At 44.4% G+C, this 19,727-nt stretch overlaps 1 protein-coding gene across 2 annotated transcripts in view; it reads left to right on the top strand.

Moving 5' to 3' along the window:
* MAF (MAF bZIP transcription factor) overlaps window positions 1–19,727 on the top strand; it is a 193,346-nt gene that overhangs the window by 149,417 nt on the left and 24,202 nt on the right. Inside the window, exon 3 of one of the 2 annotated variants that reach the window (XM_072872407.1) lies at window positions 9,022–9,038. The exons of the other annotated variant lie outside the window; for it this stretch is intronic. The gene's annotated coding sequence lies outside the window, so the exon portion shown is untranslated. Of the gene's footprint in view, window positions 1–9,021; window positions 9,039–19,727 lie in introns of those variants that run through there. 2 annotated transcript variants of the gene reach the window in all.

The raw sequence follows: 19,727 nt of genomic DNA, 5'->3' as shown, positions 1-19,727 counted from the left end.
CTCTGTGGTCTCCGCTATGTGATTTTGAGTAGGAAAATTTAAGGCACCAGGTAGGCTGCAAGAGGGCATTTCTCCTTTGGTCAGCAGAGAATTATCATTTCTCTCACCATGATGCATTTAGCTCTTTAGTTTATTGTGTCAAATTAGAAGAAAATTCTGTGTTTTATTTAGTGACAAAAGTGATGTAATGACTTCTTAATTTTAAATGGTATTGGGACAGTAGAGGTGAAACCTGGGTGGGTTTTTTCCTCTATAACACAATCTGAAAAGTCTCTTGACTGTGGTTAAAATGTCTGAACTGGTTTAATGGAGCTTGGCACACATTTAAAAGCGAAGTGGGGGTGGCACCAAACCTGCTGTTTCCCACCAAAGGCCAAAAAAGAGGTAGAAGAGCCCCGGACTCTATTCCAAAAGTGGGCGTAGAGCTGGTGCAGTTTCACCCTGCGAATTTGGAGGCGGCACCGCTCATACCTCCTGGGGTCTGCCCAAGCCTAGGGCGAAGACCCGACCAGGGAAAACTGCTTTTGGCAGTTGTAAACAAAACTACAATACGCCTTTCCATTCCCGGTGCTGGAAGCAGAGCTGGTGTGGGACACCTCCTGTTTTCCTCTAGGTGGGGAATAGCCATGGATATTCCTGGCCCTACCAGCCTGTTAGGGGGTGTTTGCTGGCTGGTGAGGTGCTGTAAGTTGTCGCTGCTAACCAGCCAAATAAAATAAACCAAGATCTTGCGAAGACACAGTGGCCCACAATGCTTCTGAGGTACTTTGCAGATTGTAAAGCACTTGTCACCACTGACAGTAAGAGGCTGGATAGTTATCCTCAGCTTTCATAGATTTTTTCCTGTTTTAAACTATGATTTTCAGATGAATTATTGCTTCCCATAGTGCTTCATGGTAATCTATTCATGTGATGCTGGCTCAAGACACTCTAGAAATAATTTATTCCCAGACATATTAATTTAAGTCTGTCTCTGCATTCACCTCACTAAAGTACAATCTAGGCATGTTTCCTATGAGCTTCTGGAGAAAGAAAAAGAGTTTTCTGGCAGAGAGAATTGGACCCTTTCAGTAAGATTGCACTTAAATGCATAATATGGATTTCAGACATGTGGACCTTTGAAGGGTGGAAATAATCAATTTGCGTGACAAGGTGGAGTCCTGGAGCTGGTACGCTGCTCCAACATGAGCAGAGGCGCTGTCTCCTGTAACCTAGCAGGCAACCTTGGATAGAAATGCAGAGGAAAATTTTTGGCTAGAAAATATAGAAGTCAATGCAGTTGTAACCCTTTGGTCCAGCAGAGAATTCGTGCCATAGTCGTTTTCCAGGAGCCTAAAGTGAAATCTATTGCACAGCAACACTAAAATAATTACCCTAAGGGTAAAGGTGGCCAGAAGAAAAGTGACAATCTTGTCATCCCAGTTTAACTGAAAAGTGACAAAGTTGTCATTTCATTTCATTGTCATTTCTTTTCGCCTGTTTACTAATTCCTTCCTTGAGCATGGCTTTATTCTGTGTTGACTTCTCTGTAGAAAGCAATATCCACAGAAAAATTTATCTTCTGTTTACTTCCTCTTGCTTGTCTTGGTAATATAAATTTTAACTCTCAAAAATTTTCAGATGATATTAAGCATGTCAGCATGGTACGTGAAGATATAACTAAGAGTAATGGGATGAAACTGAGCCAAAGCAAATGTTGGCTGAATAGCAGGAGATGGTCTGTTACCGAGGGCTGCTAGAGGAAGGTATAGTTTCCCAAGGGAAGTGATGGAAAAACCATCACTTGAGACATTTACAGCCAAACTGGACAAAACCTTTGAAGAGATATTTGAGGGGGCAAAAGTTTTCTTAAAGGATGTGGGGACTAAATGATCTAACAGGTCCTACCTCAAAGCTGCCTGGCCAAGCTCACGGAGCCTGATCTCATACCTCCACGCACGCTAATACAGCAGGAGGCTGTTGTCAGGGTCTCTCGCCCTCTTTGCCACACAGGGAGGTTGTTACGGCATTTGTCTGGGTTTTGCTTGTGAAGGCTGTAGCAGCAGGAGTTCAGTGTGTAACCCCTGAATTCCCCCAACCCTCCCCACCTCCTGTGGGGAGGCTGCCCCGGGGTAGGCAAGGTGGATACCCCCACGCCATACAAGAAACCTGTGATCTTCCTGAGCTGAGAGCTGAATTTCAAAGTCCAAGACAAGCAGCCTGTCCCATGCTTCCTCCACCGTTGTCCTCCCTCCTCCTGTCCCTCCTAGTGCTGTGGCTGGACAGACAGTCAGAGCTGGTGTATCCCTAGCTCTGAACTTTTTTTCCGAAACAGCATATGTGAATCACTGCTAGACTCTTGCATTTTAAACAACTTTCCAACTGAAATTATAGCAGAGATGAAAGCATTAAGCATACATTGGTAGAGTGGGTCCTTAATAATGAAAAATGCATAAGCCTAAGTCTTTTTTTTCCCCCCTTCCTTTCAATACAAAGCAGGTAAATTCCAAAATTCCATTTTCTTCTCTGGAGATTTACATACTGAATTTGTTTTAAGAGAGAAGAGAGAGCTCTTCTTTAGTGGGTGGGTTTTGTGCTGAATGCAGCTATACGATGCTTCCCTCCCACACAACCCCCCAAAAAACTAGCATTGCTCCAGTGTAACAGCCGATAAGTAACCAGCCTCTGAGAGGTAAAAGAAACCCCCCCAGAGTCCCTTAGGAAAGGTAACTAACCCCTTTGGAGGGCATTTTGCTGAGCTCCCTGGTTAAAATCCCTCGCAGCAGCCAGCCGTGCTGCTGACACAGAGAGCTGGAGCAGTAACAGCTCATCTACTCAGCACCTGCCAGTGAACACTTGTTTCTGCCAAGAGTAACTTGGTACCAACTTCAATAATATCACAATGCGGTATTTAAATAATTTGACAAGGCTATTTGGATAACTACCAGGAATTGCTCAAGTCAGTAATTTTCCTTTTGGGAGACTAAGTTAGGATCTGCATTTTCTCAAAGATAATATTGCCTTGTCCCATCTCTGAAAGAATTTTAAAGCATGAGTACATATATATACATACATTAAATGGTGGGTTTTAACATTGTGGAAAACAAAAGGCCGAGTGAAGGCCAGAGCAAGGGGGTCTGCTAATATCCCCCTCGCCTGCCTGGCCCTGGAGCCGTTCTCTCCCGCTGTCCTCCACCAGACCCGAAAAGTGGCTGTTATTTGGACTGCATGTGGACGGGTTGAGGCTTTTTCCTTTCAGAGCCAAGCCAATGGCTCTCTAGGCCATGTCTTGCTTTAATGCCCCTTGATATTCTCCGAAGGTTACTTTGCTCTGAGTTTGCACTGTGTATGGACATGTTTGTAGAGGGGAGTATTAAAATTTCCCTGTATGTTTCAATTGAGGTGATTAATTACCCGAATCTTGGAGAAAATCTCTCTCAAAACATGAGAGTCGGACTTTGCGACAAGGCTGCTGGGGCCTGGTCCACACCCTGCCACTTCCAATCCAGCTGAATACGTGATTTTTCCAAGTTACTAGACACAGCTTTGCAGTTGGGACAGCAGAATATTTTGTAACTTGTTAATAAAAAGATTGGTCTCATCTGCATTATGCTGGCAGAAGCTAAATGAGGCTACGAGGTCATGATTCTGGTTGCTTTGAAACAAATTGTCCTGATTTGAGTGTGTCGGGACTGATGGAGTTCAGAGCATCCTGGTCCCTAGCCCCACGTTCCCCAGCTGTCCGGATACGCGCATGATGGATCTCCTGTAAGCTGGGTGTGTGTTCCAGCTATGGCACCAGGCTATTAACCCCTGGGTATTTGCATTATTAGTCAGTTTCTAAATCCTTGGAGTTAAGTACAGAGACAGAAAAGATTTTCCATTTTGTTGGAGCTTGAAGTTGTCTGGTATGAATTTTACAAAGCACTCAAAATGCTTCGCTTTCAGCCAATTTGCTACTCTGGCTATATTCTGCCTCATATCTTCACAGAAAATTACTTGCTGCCAGCTAAATACAGTATGTTGATGACCTATTAATTTATGACATGCCTTTGGAGCTGGGAACAAATTTATAAACAAACTTTAAGTTCTTTTCCCCCTGTGAATTGTACCAGCATTTGTTTTAATTTCCCAGTAGTCATGCTTAATGTGTCAGAAGCTATGTTCAACTTCTTGTTTTCCTCCAAAAAGAAGGGAAAAAAAGGAGAAATAGCTAACTAAAGTTCAGGTCCTGTCAGGTATTATAAGCAACACTTTGAAATGAGGTATGAATCCAAATAAAATATTTTAACTATGTAGTATTTTACCAAAATCTGGAGGAGAAAAGGTTTACTTACTAAACAATCATTTGAGCTGTAAACCTTAAAGTATTCACCAAGGTCCCTTAAAGGTAAACAGAAAAGAAATATCTATCAGCACATTTTAACAGAAAGGAGAAGTCCTTACTAGATAGTATACAAAAAAAAAAAAAAAACCCCACAGCTTTTAAAGGTACTTTTCTCAAGTGATGCAGGAAAAATTCCTCGAGCCAGTATGGAAATTAACATAGCTGAAGGTAGTCTAAATTGTTGGCATTCATTTGATGCTACAGCAACCTGGGACCAATCCTGGAAACCCTACTTCAGTTAATATTACTAAAGTCAACAGAATTCAACGCAGGAGCGTAGCTCTGTGCCGGCAGCAGGACAGCACAGCGGGGCAGCCCGGGGGCTGCTGCTGGGGCTTGGGCTGGTGCCTCCACCATGGTCCTGGTCCTGCCCTGGTTCCCCTGCTCCTCCTGCTTCCACCCCTGTTAAAGATGGTTTTCTCCTCCTGCAGAGGTCCTAAGTGTTTGCTCATGTGCCATGTCCTCCAGCAGCTTTCCAGGAGGTGGATTTCTCACGTAAAGACAAATGTCTGGAGAGAAGGGTTTTTCCAGGCGGTTCAGTGACTGAGGGTTATTCCCTTGCTGGACCCCAGTGAGTCGGGGCAGCTGTTTCGCAGCTGGAGATGAAATGATGTTTAGATGAAGACTGGTGTCTGGGGCACACGGGACAGGAGTGGGTATGTGGGAATACATCCTGTAAGTCGATTTTGATGCTGGGGTTTATGTAGTGCAAGAAGTGCTTAGGGTCAGCCCCCACCACAGGGACTTAAGCACCAAAGCACATTTTTAGCTGCCAAAATCCAGCATTTAATCAATCCTCTAGGGAGATTGAGCCTTTTGTCCAAACCCTGCTTCTGCCAGAGGAGCACCATTAGCAAAACATAGTAGACATGGTGTAAAAGAAAGAAAGTCTCCCTTTTGTTCTGGTTTTCATGAAAAAATATATACTTTCTCACATCCACTCAAGGGATTCATGACTTTTAATTCTTGGGGGAAATACGTCCTTTTCTCCCACTTTGTCGCAGGCCTTGAAGTCCCTGTGGGGGCTGAGCCAAGCCCTGCATGTCTCCAAGGCGTTTCACACCTGGCAGTCCACGTGGTGTCCTGGCCCCTTCCGTGGGACCTCTCTGTATGGCCAAACCCATGCACAGAGCAGGACATACAAAAACTTGAAGGGAAGGGGTTAGAGTCAAGCACCCAAAGCTGGCCACAGTGATACCTACATTTCTATCTCATAACTTCAAGAGCCACAACTGTGGTTCAGAACCATGTTGACCATTTTCTGGCTGTTTGCAGCCACATTGATCAGCAGAGACCAAGCCCTGGTGTTTCTGGACCAGCTTTTGCCCACCAGACTATTCCCCAGAGTCGAGGAAATAGTCCTCTCGCAGCAGAGCTTGCGGCACGTCCGCACTGCATTGCTCTAGCTACACAATGAACTCTCATGAGGGCCAAAGATTTAGCCAGCAGAGTTGATTTTTTATGAGTTCGTCAAACTACTGTTGTGAATTGTATTTGTTAGGCAATTAGCTCTGGTTGCAACCCCCTCCGGGCTTCTCAGTATTGCCCGGATGGCTGCGATAAACAATTTCCAGCCTATGAATTGTTTTGGGAAGGGATCATTTTGAATAGCCCTGTGTTGTCTGAATGTTTTTTTAAAAGTCAAATGGTATCCCTGAAAAACTGCCTTCATTTAAGAGTGAAATTCTAGCACATTTGGGGGGGAAGAAAATAAGCCTTCCTTCAGTTTTTTAAAAGCATCAGGAGGTCTTGTGAGGATTGTCAGAAACTGTTTTTAACAGCCAGCCACCTACCCACTTACTGTACCAAAAAATTGCAGATCATTCCTTTGTTTCCTCTCTTGACCATATTCTCCATCCTCTCTTAGGAATTAATAAGGCTCGTCTGTACAAAGTAGAAAACTCTCCAGGCAGTTCATTCTGCTCTGCTGCTGCTCACTCAACTATTTTTCACACTACAGGCGCCCATTGCTGTCCTGTTTCTATCTATCAACTTTTTCCTTTGTTACAACTTGTCGTGGGTCCATCTCAGTTATTAAATCACTGAATCATTCCCTCTATATGTTACTACCAAACTATCCGAAAGGCTAAAAAAAAAAGGCAGAGCACATGGTCTGTCCTTCGAGCCTTTGTTAGTTATGGGTGAAAACAAACCCTATCCCAGCCTAACCTTTGTGCTCTTGAAAACCATCCCCGTATTCCCCAAGCCGCCTATGCCGCCGCTGCACCACTGCCCGCTGCCTGCGGTCCTCCGGGGAGCTGTCAGCGTCCTTATTCATTGAGGAGCCCAACTAATAGGAACCATCCACCTGCTCCAGGGTGACTCTGTCTCTCCCCACTGCGATGCTTGCTGGGATGTGATCCTTGCCTGTTGTCATGACCTTGTTTTATTGGATGTTCTAATAGAAGCTGAAATGGATATTAGCTGTAATTACTCATTCCGCAAGATTCTGTAGGTCACTCTTTGTACCAGAGTTGAGAACCTTCATTGTCTACATTGCTTAAATTACTGAACATTGTGCCATCAGTTCTGAATTAGTGCTCATTAATGAGCCTGTGGTTCGAGAAATTCCCTATTTATTATTCAGAGGCCAAGTATAATTCAGGCAGCTGCAATGCAACACTACTTGCCTGACTTTTGATCTGTGATGGAAAGGCCTGGTTTTGGTTTTATGTTGGGTTTTGAGGGTTTATTTATGCAGGAGGGAGGCATATAGCAAGCAAAGAGGAATAGATTTTTTCCCTCCTAGCCTGAAATCTCTCTCTTAGGTACCAGACTCTTTACAATAAAGCAAACCCTTTTTTTTTTTTTATGTACTAATATCTACTTGGTTACTGAGTGGATAATTCCAAGATCATATTAAATTTCTCTATAATCCTGGAGATGACTGGCCGCTGTATTAACCCCCTGCATTAAGTACTCTCTTCCTCTGTCTTTCACTTTTGCACCTGCTCCTTCTCTGCTCTTTCTCTCTCTCTCTCTCTCCTGACCACACAAATCCCAAGCATTGACACGTCGTCGCAGACTGCTAGTCCCCACTATTTTAAGCTATAATTATCTCTTTTATGTTTTCTAACACTTCTCCAAAAGGTTAAGTAGGACTGAATTCAGCGTGCAGTGCAGCTGAGTGGTACCCTATGAAGCTGGTGCTGACAATGCAGCGGGCCCATCCCTGGTGGCCAGAGGACAGGCTCCACCTGCAGCAGCATCCCTGGCCAGTCCACCCTGGGGACGCTTTGGTCCTTTGACACCTTCTGGCCCCACCAGCAGTACATTAGGCTGCAAACAACCTTACAGGGAAAAAAAGATGTAATGTATTTTGGGCAGTGGCGAGGAATCCGGATGAGTAGGATCTGGTTTTCTGCAGGGTGAATGGGAGTGCCTGAAGACGTTCCGTGCTTTTTGGGGGTTTGCTAATCGATGCTGGCAGCACCCCGAGGGCGAGGGAGCCAGGAGGGAGCAGGCACCCTCGCAGTGCTGCTGCTCGGCTCAGTGCAGCAGAGCATTTCCAGGGATCTGCGGTTTATGACTGAACATTTCTTGTGTCAATAATTAACAAAAATATCAATGTGATAACAGCAGGGGTGGAGATAAAGCTGGGTCTAAGACTATAATGGCTTAAAGGAGCACATCCTGTGAGTACGCCAACAGAGTGTGGGGCTGCTGTGTTTTCTAAGGAGAAAGCAAAACCAGCACTGGCTGGCTCGTATTATGCTGCCTCCGAAGAGAGACTAAATGCTATAGCTTTTTGCAAAAAAAACCCCTAGTTCTGTGGGTTTTTAAATCAGACCCATGAAATTTCTACTGTACAAACTCCAAGAATATTTAATAAAACGGCCAAGATCTCCAGAGTTTCTTCTCGCCCTGCTCTGGCAATGCTAGCATTATTTTTCACTGGTTTTTGACTTGAAAAGGGAGCACACTTGTTTTCTTGGCCAAATCACTGTTTTGTTTAGGCAACATTTCACACATAATTATCTGTGGGGAATGGGGAACTTTCAGAGGAGAAGTCAAATTAGCAATTTTAATGCTAGAAAATTCTTGAAGAAGTGCAGCTTGGGTAATTGATAGAGACCTAATCTTTACAAGTTATAGCAGTCTTTGAAGAGTCCCCAGCATATTTAACTTTATTCTGTAATTGTATGCTCGGGCTCTGAAGATATCTTAAGACTTGCTATTTATCTGCCTGGTGAGGCGCAACACTTTCTTATTAAAAACATATCTATCATGGTTAATGACTTGATTTTTTTCCTTTAATACAGTACAATGACAGGTGTAAAGCGAAGATGAGCATCAGATGCTTGAGCAATATGCTCACTGTTTCAAGACGCCTTGAACATCAGCATTCCTTCATGGTGCCAGAGGAAAAAAAAATACGCTACACAGATTACACGCTTGTGTTAGATAGAAAATAGTACCATTTGCAGTTTCAGTTAAAAGCATGTTGAAGTGCATATGGAAAATACCATTAGGAGGAACTCCAGAGCGCCTGAGTAAAATGGGTCATTAGGCTTTCGTTTGTTGGAGAGTGTCTCCCATCTGACAGTGCAGAATGGTAGCATTTTTAGCAGCTTATGTTCCCAGTTACATTAAACAGACAAACAGATTGACTATTTTGCATTTCTCATTTGACAACAGCTTGTCTTCATTTGCAGCACACTGGTGGCTGAGCTGAAAGCATGGCGGATGAGTGTATCCAAGGTCCTGGTTTTGAATAACAGCAGATGCCAATGTTTAACTTCAAAATCAATCAATTCTTTTTCCTGCGTATGGATAAAAGGTCTAGTGAAGTGCCTGAAGGGGGTTTTCTGCTGTTTACAGCTGAAAATATATTAAAAAAAAATTCATTACAAAACTTTCTGCCAGAGATGCGGACGTTGGTGATTTTATGAAAGTAGGTATGTGAGAAAGTGTTTCTAATTGAGGGGTACCGAAAACATTATGCGAGGCCTAGTGGAGCTTCATCTTTTAGACTCATATCCAGAAAAGTGTTTGACTGCTGTCAGATCTTGGGCCAGACAACACTGAACAGACTCTGGGTGATCACCCACTCTCCTGCCTATGCTTTTCCACACCACCACCGAGTGCAGGAACTCATGATCTGCAACCACAGGAGGTTATAAATTAATTGTTGTTCAGATTCCTGGAATATTTGGCCTGAAACCACTGTGGCCCATAAATGCTTCTCCTCTTGGGGGTGGCTGGGTGGGGAAGACTATAGTAAAATGTACATGGGGTCAAAATTGTTGAAAACATCTTAACCTGAAGGCAGCTGAAGCAGGCTTGCAGCCTCGGCTTCTCGGGATGGTTGCAATTCTGCTCCCATGCATCTGCAAAGCTCTCTGATCGTGGGAGGTGCCAAGCAGCTTAGTGTCTGTTTATCTTCCAGTGATGTACAATCAAAATACAGAAATAGAGGGTGACATTTACCAAGTACCCATGATTGGGCTGGTAGAAATGCAATGGCAGTCTGCATTTTCTTTTGAAACAGGGGGATGGGGTTGATTGCCTCCCCTTTCATGCACTACCCCTGGCGATAGGACTCCCTGGTGAAACTGTAGGATGCTCTCGGGTGGGAGCAACATCCATCCCTTATCGGCAAGATTTAGCACTGTCCAGATAGTATGAAAGATTCACGAGGTAGTAAAATGTGAGCAGTATAAAGCTAATCCCGGTGTCTGGAGCTTTTGGCAGGGGAGATGTAGGTCCGATTACAATGTGAATTGTAAATCCTTCTTCTTTTAAGTCAAATTCTCCTCCAATAAGAGACGCATTATTTTCTGCCTAGTAGCAGAAAAGACGACCAAACCCAGCACAGTGTGCTGGGTGAGTTCTCTCATCGTTGTGGGAGAGCAAGGGAGCAGCTTCTCTTGCTACTTTTTGACGGGTTTCGAAGGCACTACTGTAGGTCCCGACCTTGAGGTGATGGTTGGGGGTACGAAGCCTGAACTGAAGAGGTCCAGCCCAACCAACTAAAAGCAAAATCCATAAGGCAAAGCAGGCTTCAGCTTTTCTTAAGCGGCTGCCTGCATAGCGCAGGGTTTGGATCCCAGGTCTCCCAAAGCACTCTGTGTGAGCCTAGGGGCTTGACTCCCGCTTCTGATTTCAGGGAGTAAAAGCTAGACATGACAATGTGTAGCACTGAGCCTCTTCATCTTTTTTTGGATTTAGCCTAAGGTGAATGATTTTCTGCAGCCTGAGGGTGACAGGGAGAGTCTCTGGGGACTGATAGTACAGGGACATGCAAAGCACACCCATGACATCCCCCAACGCTCCTGCTGAAATCGTGTCCTTCTCCCATGAGAAGTTCAAAGGTTTTGGCAGCTGCAAACAGCCACCAGTTAAGAAGCAACCCAAAAGATAGTGGGGGAAAACCTTTACCACTGAAATATTTATTTCCCTCTCTCACCCATCCTCCCTGAAGATTTCCCTCTTTAGCAGCTCTGATCACATACACAGAGCAAATAATGTTCAGGACCCTGAAATAACACCTGCAGCCAGAAATCCCTCATTAGAATAAATGGTAGGTTTTCATCCAGGTTTGTCTAGCCATAGTGGAGAAACAATTTCTTGATTTTCTTTTTATATAAACATGCTGATGTAGAGCATTCTAAAATCCTTTGGATAATGTTTATTTTGATGTCAGGTCAGTTATGTTAGACTCATATTTGAAGATCTGGCTTGGCAGCGCAGGGAATGCAACAAGAAAAACTAATTTTGAATCTGAAATAATGTTAGGAGAACACATCTGGGAAAAGGACTGTTGGTACCTAAAACATACACACAAGCCCTTCTGCAGAGTAGCTAAGATTTGCCATACAGGCACATCTGGCACCTACAGTGAGAGGAAAAGTCGATCCTACCTTGCAATTTTCTAAAGCAGTTTGATTTCTGCAGTTCATCGCATTTAACCATGAACCAAGGCTGGACTGATCTCACCTCATGCTACCATACCGCATCCGCATGGACTTTTTCTGAGTTGTCTGTGATGATCACACAGGCTGCCGCGTGCATCCCAGGTACACTGGCTCAGGTCAAGGCTCCCTTTGGGTGCCCCACCTGCACGTGGTCTGAGCAGCGACGCCAAGGGAGCTGCCAATAACATAACTGGCACTGATTTGCTGGGGCTTTCATGTGAGAAGGTAAATGCTATGGATACGTGGTGGCCCATAAGAGGCAGTGAAGGTTGCCAGTCGCTAACTAGCCCAAAAGGCTTGGGAATTATTGCAATGAGGGCTTTTCCAAATGTCTGATTTCTCTAAGCTGTCAACTTCTGCACAGCCAGAACAAGGCCCAGCATCCAAAAGATCCATTATCCTTCTCCTGCAGCAGAGTTTTGCTTAATGTACTCTATTATATGCTCCCTGAAAACCAAGTCTCCCTCTCCATTCTGCCAGATTTGTTTTAACCAGCCTAGCAAGTCACCAGCATACAGCCAGCACGTGGCTGTGTAATGGGCTGGAGAATCATTCCCGCTCGACTTCTGTGCACAGAGAGGCACGCACAGAATTTAGCCTTGCTCTCTGGAAAGTGAGGCTTTCTCTGCCGCTCTCCACTGGAATATGTTTTGTTCCATCTACTGCAAATATCTTGAGGTTGCTGCAGAATCGTCTCTTGTTGTGACTGCATTTAATCCTCCACATTTCAGCCCGTTCATAATTTGATGCCGGTGTCTGCAGTCTATCGTTATTAAGTGCACGTAGTGATTAGAAGGAAAGAACAAGAGATTAGAGAAAGCCAAGAGCACTCTGAGGCACACAGAAAAAAAAAAAAAAGAAGGGGAAAACACTTTCAAGGCCACTGGAGTACGAGAGGTCTCAGCAAGTGGGCAAAAGACATAAGCAAGTAAAAAATTTGACAAAGGCCATTGCTTGGGCTGCTTGTATGCTTGTTTCACAGTAGAAAGAGCATAATATTGATTCCAAAAATGCTGTCTGTCCTTTTACCTAGAGGTATGTATTTTGATAGTCAAAAGCGTATAGCTTTTCTGACAAAAGCATTAAGGAATAACTATGGAAAGTACCACAGCTCAAATGACCAGGTTTTCTTTCTTCTCACTCTTTTTAAAAAATTGTTGCCGTTGCTAGGACATGCATTTCGAGCTCTTTGTTGTCTTAATGGAGACTGAAACATGTGTAGAGTTTGGCGTTTGCTTTTTTTATTCATCAGCTGAATAAAAAAGCCAAGCAGACAAAGCATTTGTAGTGCAAGAGTGGAGTGCAAATCCCTCCCTGTAAGCTGAACAAAAAAGCTCATTAAGAGGAGGTGGGATTTCCTGGTCACAGCTTTTAACTAAAGGGCAAAGGTCTCCTGTTAAGTACCATACAGTCTAAACAGGGCTGCGTAAAATTGAGGGGGGGGGGGAGAAGGAAGTCAAATATTTGTTCTTAATTCTCAAGTTAGTTTATCCAGAGTGGCAACCAGGGAAGTGTTGGGAATGATTAAATGGCTGCATTGAGGCTACAAATTGCTGCTACTTGCTTTTGTAGCTGGACTTGTTGCAGTTGAGTGATGTCGCCCATCAGTGCATTGTGTGCACAGTAAAACAGTCGAGCAGTGACAGATAGACTGAAACTCAGAGCTACTCCATCACCGCTGAAGGATCCTGCTCGCTGGGAATTGAGAATGAGCACAAGCCGTGCACGCTGCTCAGAAACAGCTGCTTTCACTCCAGCCCAGCTCCTCAGCTGGCCAGGGCAAGCAGCAACTAGTAAATATGCTTTATCTCTGATCTCACCGGGGAGGAGAGCCAAACAAAACACAAGCAAAATAAATAATTTGGCAAAATGCTCTACTGATAGGTCTAGATGCTCAGATTGTAAACTTCCCAGCCAGCAGCACACAATGTCAAGTGAGAAGATGACTCGCAAGAAGAGCCCGAGGTAGCGGTGCTGGACACCAGCTGGAAACGTGCACAAACTGCCTTGACAAGTAGATGCTGAGACAGAAGCTCAGTCCAGCCTTGCTGCGGCCGCAGGAGCAGAGCAGAACCTTCAGGACCGGTTTGTAAACTGGTTTACAAACGCTGCATCTCACACGCAAATGCTCCCACAAAAAAGGTGAGAAAAGCTGATCTCGGAGGTACGGCCCAGGGCAAGGGCAGCAAGAGCTTGAGGAAGCGTGAGCATCCTTTGGGAAAAAAACAAGGTGCTGGCCAAAGCGCTTGGTCTGGTTTGAGTGTTTCCCTGCTGTGCTTAGCTCGGTCCTGGAGCGCAGCCTCTTCAGCGCGAAGGGCTTTATCAGTGGGATGGCTTGGGTGCTACACTACATTTCCCACCAAGTCATATAGGAATAGGCAAAAGTCCCTTTTAACATGGGCTCTGCACAAATTTGTTCACTTCTGTGTTTTGTGATCTCACTCTGCCTGTCCAGAAAAGGGCAGGTCCCTCCGCCGTCGCTGTGCAGAAGGAGAGGGCAGGAGGGAGAGGGAGAATCATCCCCAGCATCTTCTTCCCACTCATCTATTTCTGCCCATTTCCTTCCGTGGTTTCGCACCTCTGTTCACTGGCGGACTGTTTGCTAGTGCATTGGGTTGCTGGTTTGGTTGTTTAGTTGATCGGAAAAGACAACAGACAAACATAGCCATCTAGATATGAAGGTTTAGAAGACTCAGTTCTGGGAACAGGTTTATTTTGGGCTGGAAAATAAATGGAAATTTAGTTTATACAGATTGTTCTCTCTAACTGTAGAATCAGCAAATTTTGTGTATGGGTTCATCATGAAATTGAAATGGCCGAGGCTTAATATACATTGTGAGCTCTAATTGAAGGCATTAATTAACATTAAAGCCAAATTCTTCCAATTGCATGCTAAACAGAAGTCAGGGAGAAGCAGGTAAGCAGTGTGGATATCATTTGGCATTCTTTCTGAAACACAGATTAGCATTTAGAGTCCAATCCTCTGCAAAAACTCATTAATGGGCAATTAATTATGCTTCATAATTTGCACCTACACTTAACTATGTGCAGAACAGTAGCAGCTGCATTAAACATTGGTACAAAATCAAAATAAAATGAAACCACACCAAAGCCAACAGTTGTGCCAAACAGAGCTTGAATGTAGATCTCTGTACTGATGTCAGCTCCCTATTTATTAGCATAATGAAATCTATCCTGTGGAAGGCCTAGAAGAACCTCAGCATGAAGTTATGAACTCTCCCCTGTAATTGTTTCATTTTGAGGATGAATTTTGGTGCTTCTATTTTTGTACATGTTCTGGTTTTAGTCATAAGCAAAGATGGTTGATGACAGGCAGGTACGTGCACTAACATCCTTGTGCTCTGAGCATAACTGCTTTTAATAGGAACGGCCTAATATCAGGACATTGAGTATTGAACAAACAAGAAACTGTCACGTTAGAAATGGTCCCATTCTAGAATTAAGAGCTTTTTTAACTTTAAAAAAATGGTGTGGCTTTTGAGCAAACCTGGCTTTTTTTTTCTTTTTTTTGGCTTCAGGTGGAAAAAAAGGCAGAAACCTGAACGTCAAAGAGAAACTCAGAAGGTGAAAGAACCCATGTGAACTGAAACCAGAAACAGCTCACACAAACCTGCTGAGAAACAAAACTGCCTTTGCTTAGCCATATACCAACTCATTGTCTTTTTTTTTTTTTTTTTTGTTATTTATTTATATCTCAGGAGCTTCAGGAAGCCCAGATCCTTGCAGTTTGTTGGGTGCGTGGAAGTCGGATTACAAAGGAGAGAGTGAAAGGTGGACAAGAATATCAAGGGGGGGGAGAGAGAGAGAGGCTGCAATGCAGCAGGCAAAGTGGAACAAATATAATGTATTATGCTGTTGTAAACAGGAGGAGGCTGAGAGTGGCTGCATGACCCAAGGGCATACAGGATGTCTGTTAGGGTTGGAAAACAAACACAGGTCTCCTGTGTCACCCTACTGAAAGTGGCTTTTGAACCCAGGTACTAAAGAGAAAAGGTGCGGATGTTAGAGCAGTAGACCACATAGAAACAAGTGTTGGTACAACTGGCTCACCAAGGAAATAATACAGTTTCGATGTGTACTAGTAAAAGAACATGGATTTTTGAGGAGAAAGGCTTTGGTGAAAAGCCTCCAGTCCTGGGCAGCTAAATGAACTGCACTGAAGGCACAACACAAGCATCCTGGCAGTGGGAAGGGGTGGATGAGTACTTACTAGCAGCAACGTGGAGGCTGGGGGTGCACAGCTGGATGGCAAGAACTTTATGTCCTCCAAACCTTGAACTGAAGCTGAAGACTTCATCTTTTGTCTCCGCTTTCTTGAAATAGGAAAGTGCAAATGTCTGACCATCATTTATCATGATCAGTTTATGGGCACTAGAAAAAACATCCAGCAATACCTGTCTTTGGGTCTAATGTGATTTGTACTGCTGAAGCCATGTATTTGTGAGGAGCCAGCTGTGCCCACTGGTGCCAAGCAGAAGGCCCAGCCCCGTAGGCTTTGCCCCCATGAAATAACAAACCTGTGTTGAGAGAAGTGCCATGACCACACTAGCAGGATCCATTTCAGGAACCTTTGCAGAAGATCTAGAGCCTCCTGAAGTGCTAGGTGGATGAGTTGAAGGGATAGAGGAGCCAAATATCTTACCTTGCCATGTTCTACCATCATCTGAGCAACCAAAGTACACCAGTTTGGGGGTATTGCCTGATTCTCTCCAAGTGCAAGGGGCAGCAAGGGCTTTAATCTCTGGTGTGTTACACAGCCGGAGATGCACAGTTGAACACCTTGCAAGGTTGTGAGCTGACATAGCTCAAGGGAAACCTAACAGTGTAGTGCCAGTGATTCTTCTTAACAAATATGAATAATTCTGAAAACTAATTCACTGAATAAAGAAATCCAAGAAGATAGGCTAGATAATTTTTGGACATGAGAGAGAGTTCCTGATGGCTCCCTCAGGTAATAATGAAGGATCGGAGATGATCAAAGGCTGTGCTGTCTTCTAGAGCCAGAGCAAGTTACATCAACCTGCTGGAAAAACACAAAGTAGGTAATCAGAGATCCTTGAAGAAAAAAAATCATTTTTACAGCATTCAACTACTGACTTATTTGTAAGAAAAGTAGATTAAAAAATTGGAAGAGGAGAAAGTTTTTGAAAATATTTTCATTATTTATTAACTAATCATTATTTCACTAATGCCTGCCATCTTGACCTATAACTGATCGATCATGCACAGCGCATGCACAGGGACATTTGAGTTTGCACCCGTGTTGGTTCTGTGGGAAAGAGCAGCAAAAGGCATCTTACAAGAGGGTAGCAACTTTCATTCTAACATGTTATTTTAAGCTGCAAGTGAGATCATCCTCTCATGGAAACCAAAGGGTGTTTTGTATGGGACATCCATAGAGAGTGGTTTTCACTACATATGTATTTCCATCTTTAAACTGGAGTGACAACGTTAAATTTTTAGTTTTTCACTGGTGGCAGAGGATTGCCATGGATGGACATCTGTGTCTTGGCCATATTCACCCATCACCTTTATGCAGCTGCACACGTCCAGTTGCCACCTCCACCACTTCTGAGAGCATACCCTCGCTGACTGGCTCACATCCTGGACAGGCATTGCAGGGAAAGCCTGGCCCGGTAATGGTAATGAATGTAGTTTCCTGCTACCTTTCTGCCTGCCGTGTCTGGACTGCAGAATGGGTCTGAGCAGCTACTGAGGGCTGCCTGTAGTCTCCTCCAAAGGCAAAAGTCTGAGGAGCTACAGAGGCACCTGCCAGCTCCTCCTCCTGGTAATGTTCGCCCAAGAAAGTCAATGCACACCTCTTTATGGTGACCTTGCATGGTGCCCTTGCAGGGTAGGCTCTTCCTCAGCCCTTGTTGAATAATTTTGGCATCTAGCTGTTATGCACAGGGACCACATAGGTGCCAGACTATGCGATCATTCTCCGGTTTTCACAAGAACGCTACTTCTTTCAGTACAGAATCATCTCTCCCATCACCGAAGTACAGTCGCTTCTGTCCCGTTTCGCCTCGTAGCAGTTTAGGATTGGAAGTAAAAAAAAATACAGCATCTTAGTGAAACTGCAGTCGCATGGGCTTTTAGCGCTCAATTAACCACCAACACAGATTTCTCAGTATACAAGGAAAGAAATAAATACCTTGAACTTTGGTGCCTCGAAGGGACAAGGAGAAAGAAATGGTTATTCTAGGTTTCATTCTCATTGTTTCTTAAAAGTCTTCTCCAGTAAGCTCAAATTGTGCAGCTGATGAAATGATTTTCTGTGCTACAAGTATTAAAGGTACTGGCTAATTTAGCTATCATGATAAATACCTGCTAGGAGCCTATTTTCTTGAAAGAGCAAAAAAAAAAGGAAACCTTTTCTGAAAATGGATAAAAATAACTGTATTTTTCTTTGTATGGAAAATATTTTGAGGGAAAATAACCTCGCATAGTGTGGGACAACATAGGCTAACATGCTATTTAGGGAAAGGACATGAGATTCAACTTCTAAGATACGGACAAGGGAGGAGAGTAGCAATACTATGTCCTTGTAAATCTGTCCAGTTGCTGGCACTTGGCTGCAGTAATTAGTGGAGCTGCTGTAAAAGACAGTGTGATCTTACTGAGGAAACTATATTAAGATACACCGAGCTGCTTGAGGTGTCCCAGGCTACCTATGGCCCAGATGGGCTGTACAGATAGTCAGGGATTTGCCAGACATCAAAGACCATTTTGCCCAGCAGTAACTCCTTAGTCCAAGGGGTAACAGGAGGAGTGACAAGCCCGTTGCCCAGCTGTCCCACCTGAGGTATGGGGGACTCAGCGTGGTTATATAGCAGAGAATAGCAGGGCTGGCTGAGCTTCTGTTAATTGGCTATTGCAAGGCCAAGAGCCTTGTGTGATCCCACATTTCAAGGGCTTCCATTTACCTCCAAAGGTTTATTACGGAGAATTTTGGCACAGCTCTGCCTGAAGAGTTCCCTCTTAGAGTTGGGAATGGCAACTGCAGAAGAACCAGGCAGGTGCAAACCCACACAGGAGAGAAAACAGTTGGGGAAATAATTTTAGCCATTCATTGTCCCTTTCCTACATGTATAAAGACAATGAACATTGGGTATAGGCAGGTGGGATACTCCCTGGGGTAAAAGGAGAGCATGCCTTGGTTCCTCATGCAAGTTTTATCCCAAGCTGCCATCTAAATAGAAAAGAAGCCCGGGTTTGGCCTCTTTTCCCCTAGGTAGCAGTGTCACTGGCCCTGGGGATGCTAAGTCCTGCTTACACCAGCCACTCGGAGACCTCAAGCCTCTTGCGCAGCCTTTCTCTAACAGCAGCACCAGGCAGCCGGGCACGAGGCTTTCCATCACCTCCCTCCCCAGCTCCCTTTCACCACACCAGAACTATATATAGATCTGTATGAAAATGATTATAAATCGCCACTCTGAAAATGGATGCATATAAAAAGAAAAGTTAACTCTTCAGCTGAGCCGCTGAATCACAAGTTTTTGCCTCAAGCACATTTTTACAGCCCCTGCAAAAACAGAGGCATTCATGGAAAGTCTGACGCAGCGTTAACTCCCGCTGCACTGGGAGTGGTTGCTGAGTTTAAAATGGTCACCGAGTATTTTCTTCGTCTTCTACGCAAAGCCTTGTGTCTGAAAAACCGCACATGACATTCGCATTGCAGGCTACTCTACTCCTTTTTCCCTGACAAATTACTGTTTTAACTAACAGCACTCCAGTGCCAGGCCCCATGCTTTTAGCAGCGCAGCTACCCACAAGCCCTTTTTGTGGTTCCCTTGTCTAGCTCAATTTAAACCTAATGTGACTCTGGCTAAGAGAGGCATTTTGCAATTGCCTACCACAAAGTGATAAGGGTCTGCTGCAGCAGATGACTTGTATGCTTCCCCAAACGAGTCCTTCACATTTAGGAAGGTCGGCCGTGTCATTTCTCTAATTTTCTAACCGCAGAAATGTATATTTAGAAAAGAGCAAGGAAACTTCCTTTACCCTAAGCAATATTGCATAATGATGGAGGAGGAGGATTAGTGCAAAGGTTTTTCTTTGAGCAGGATTCTGAAAGATTGGGAGCTGGAAAGCCTGAATAATGACTTATTTCAAATATGCAAAGCCAGGGCTTTCTGTGTGTTTCAGATCCCTTTCTGTTTCAGGTTGGTGTTTGGTATGGTAGGTGCAAGCTCTGCTGCTGTAGCCCATGTCTTAGACAACCTGCGTGTTTTCTCCGGTGCTGCCCTCCTGGAGACCCCCAGTCCCTCTAGGATGCTCCTGCCTGGGGCCTCAGCATTCTCCAGCACAGCCTCCTTCATGCCCGAGTCCCTCCTGGGCTTGTTTGACCGCTCCTCCCCTCACTTTCCTCCCCATCTCCTGCCCCTCGCTAGGTTTTAAAGAGATTTAGGTGTTGCTGT

Source organism: Ciconia boyciana, chromosome 9 (assembly GCF_034638445.1).
Source record: "Ciconia boyciana chromosome 9, ASM3463844v1, whole genome shotgun sequence".
Lineage (NCBI taxonomy): Eukaryota > Metazoa > Chordata > Aves > Ciconiiformes > Ciconiidae > Ciconia > Ciconia boyciana.
This window is presented reverse-complemented; position numbering and strand designations above follow the sequence as displayed.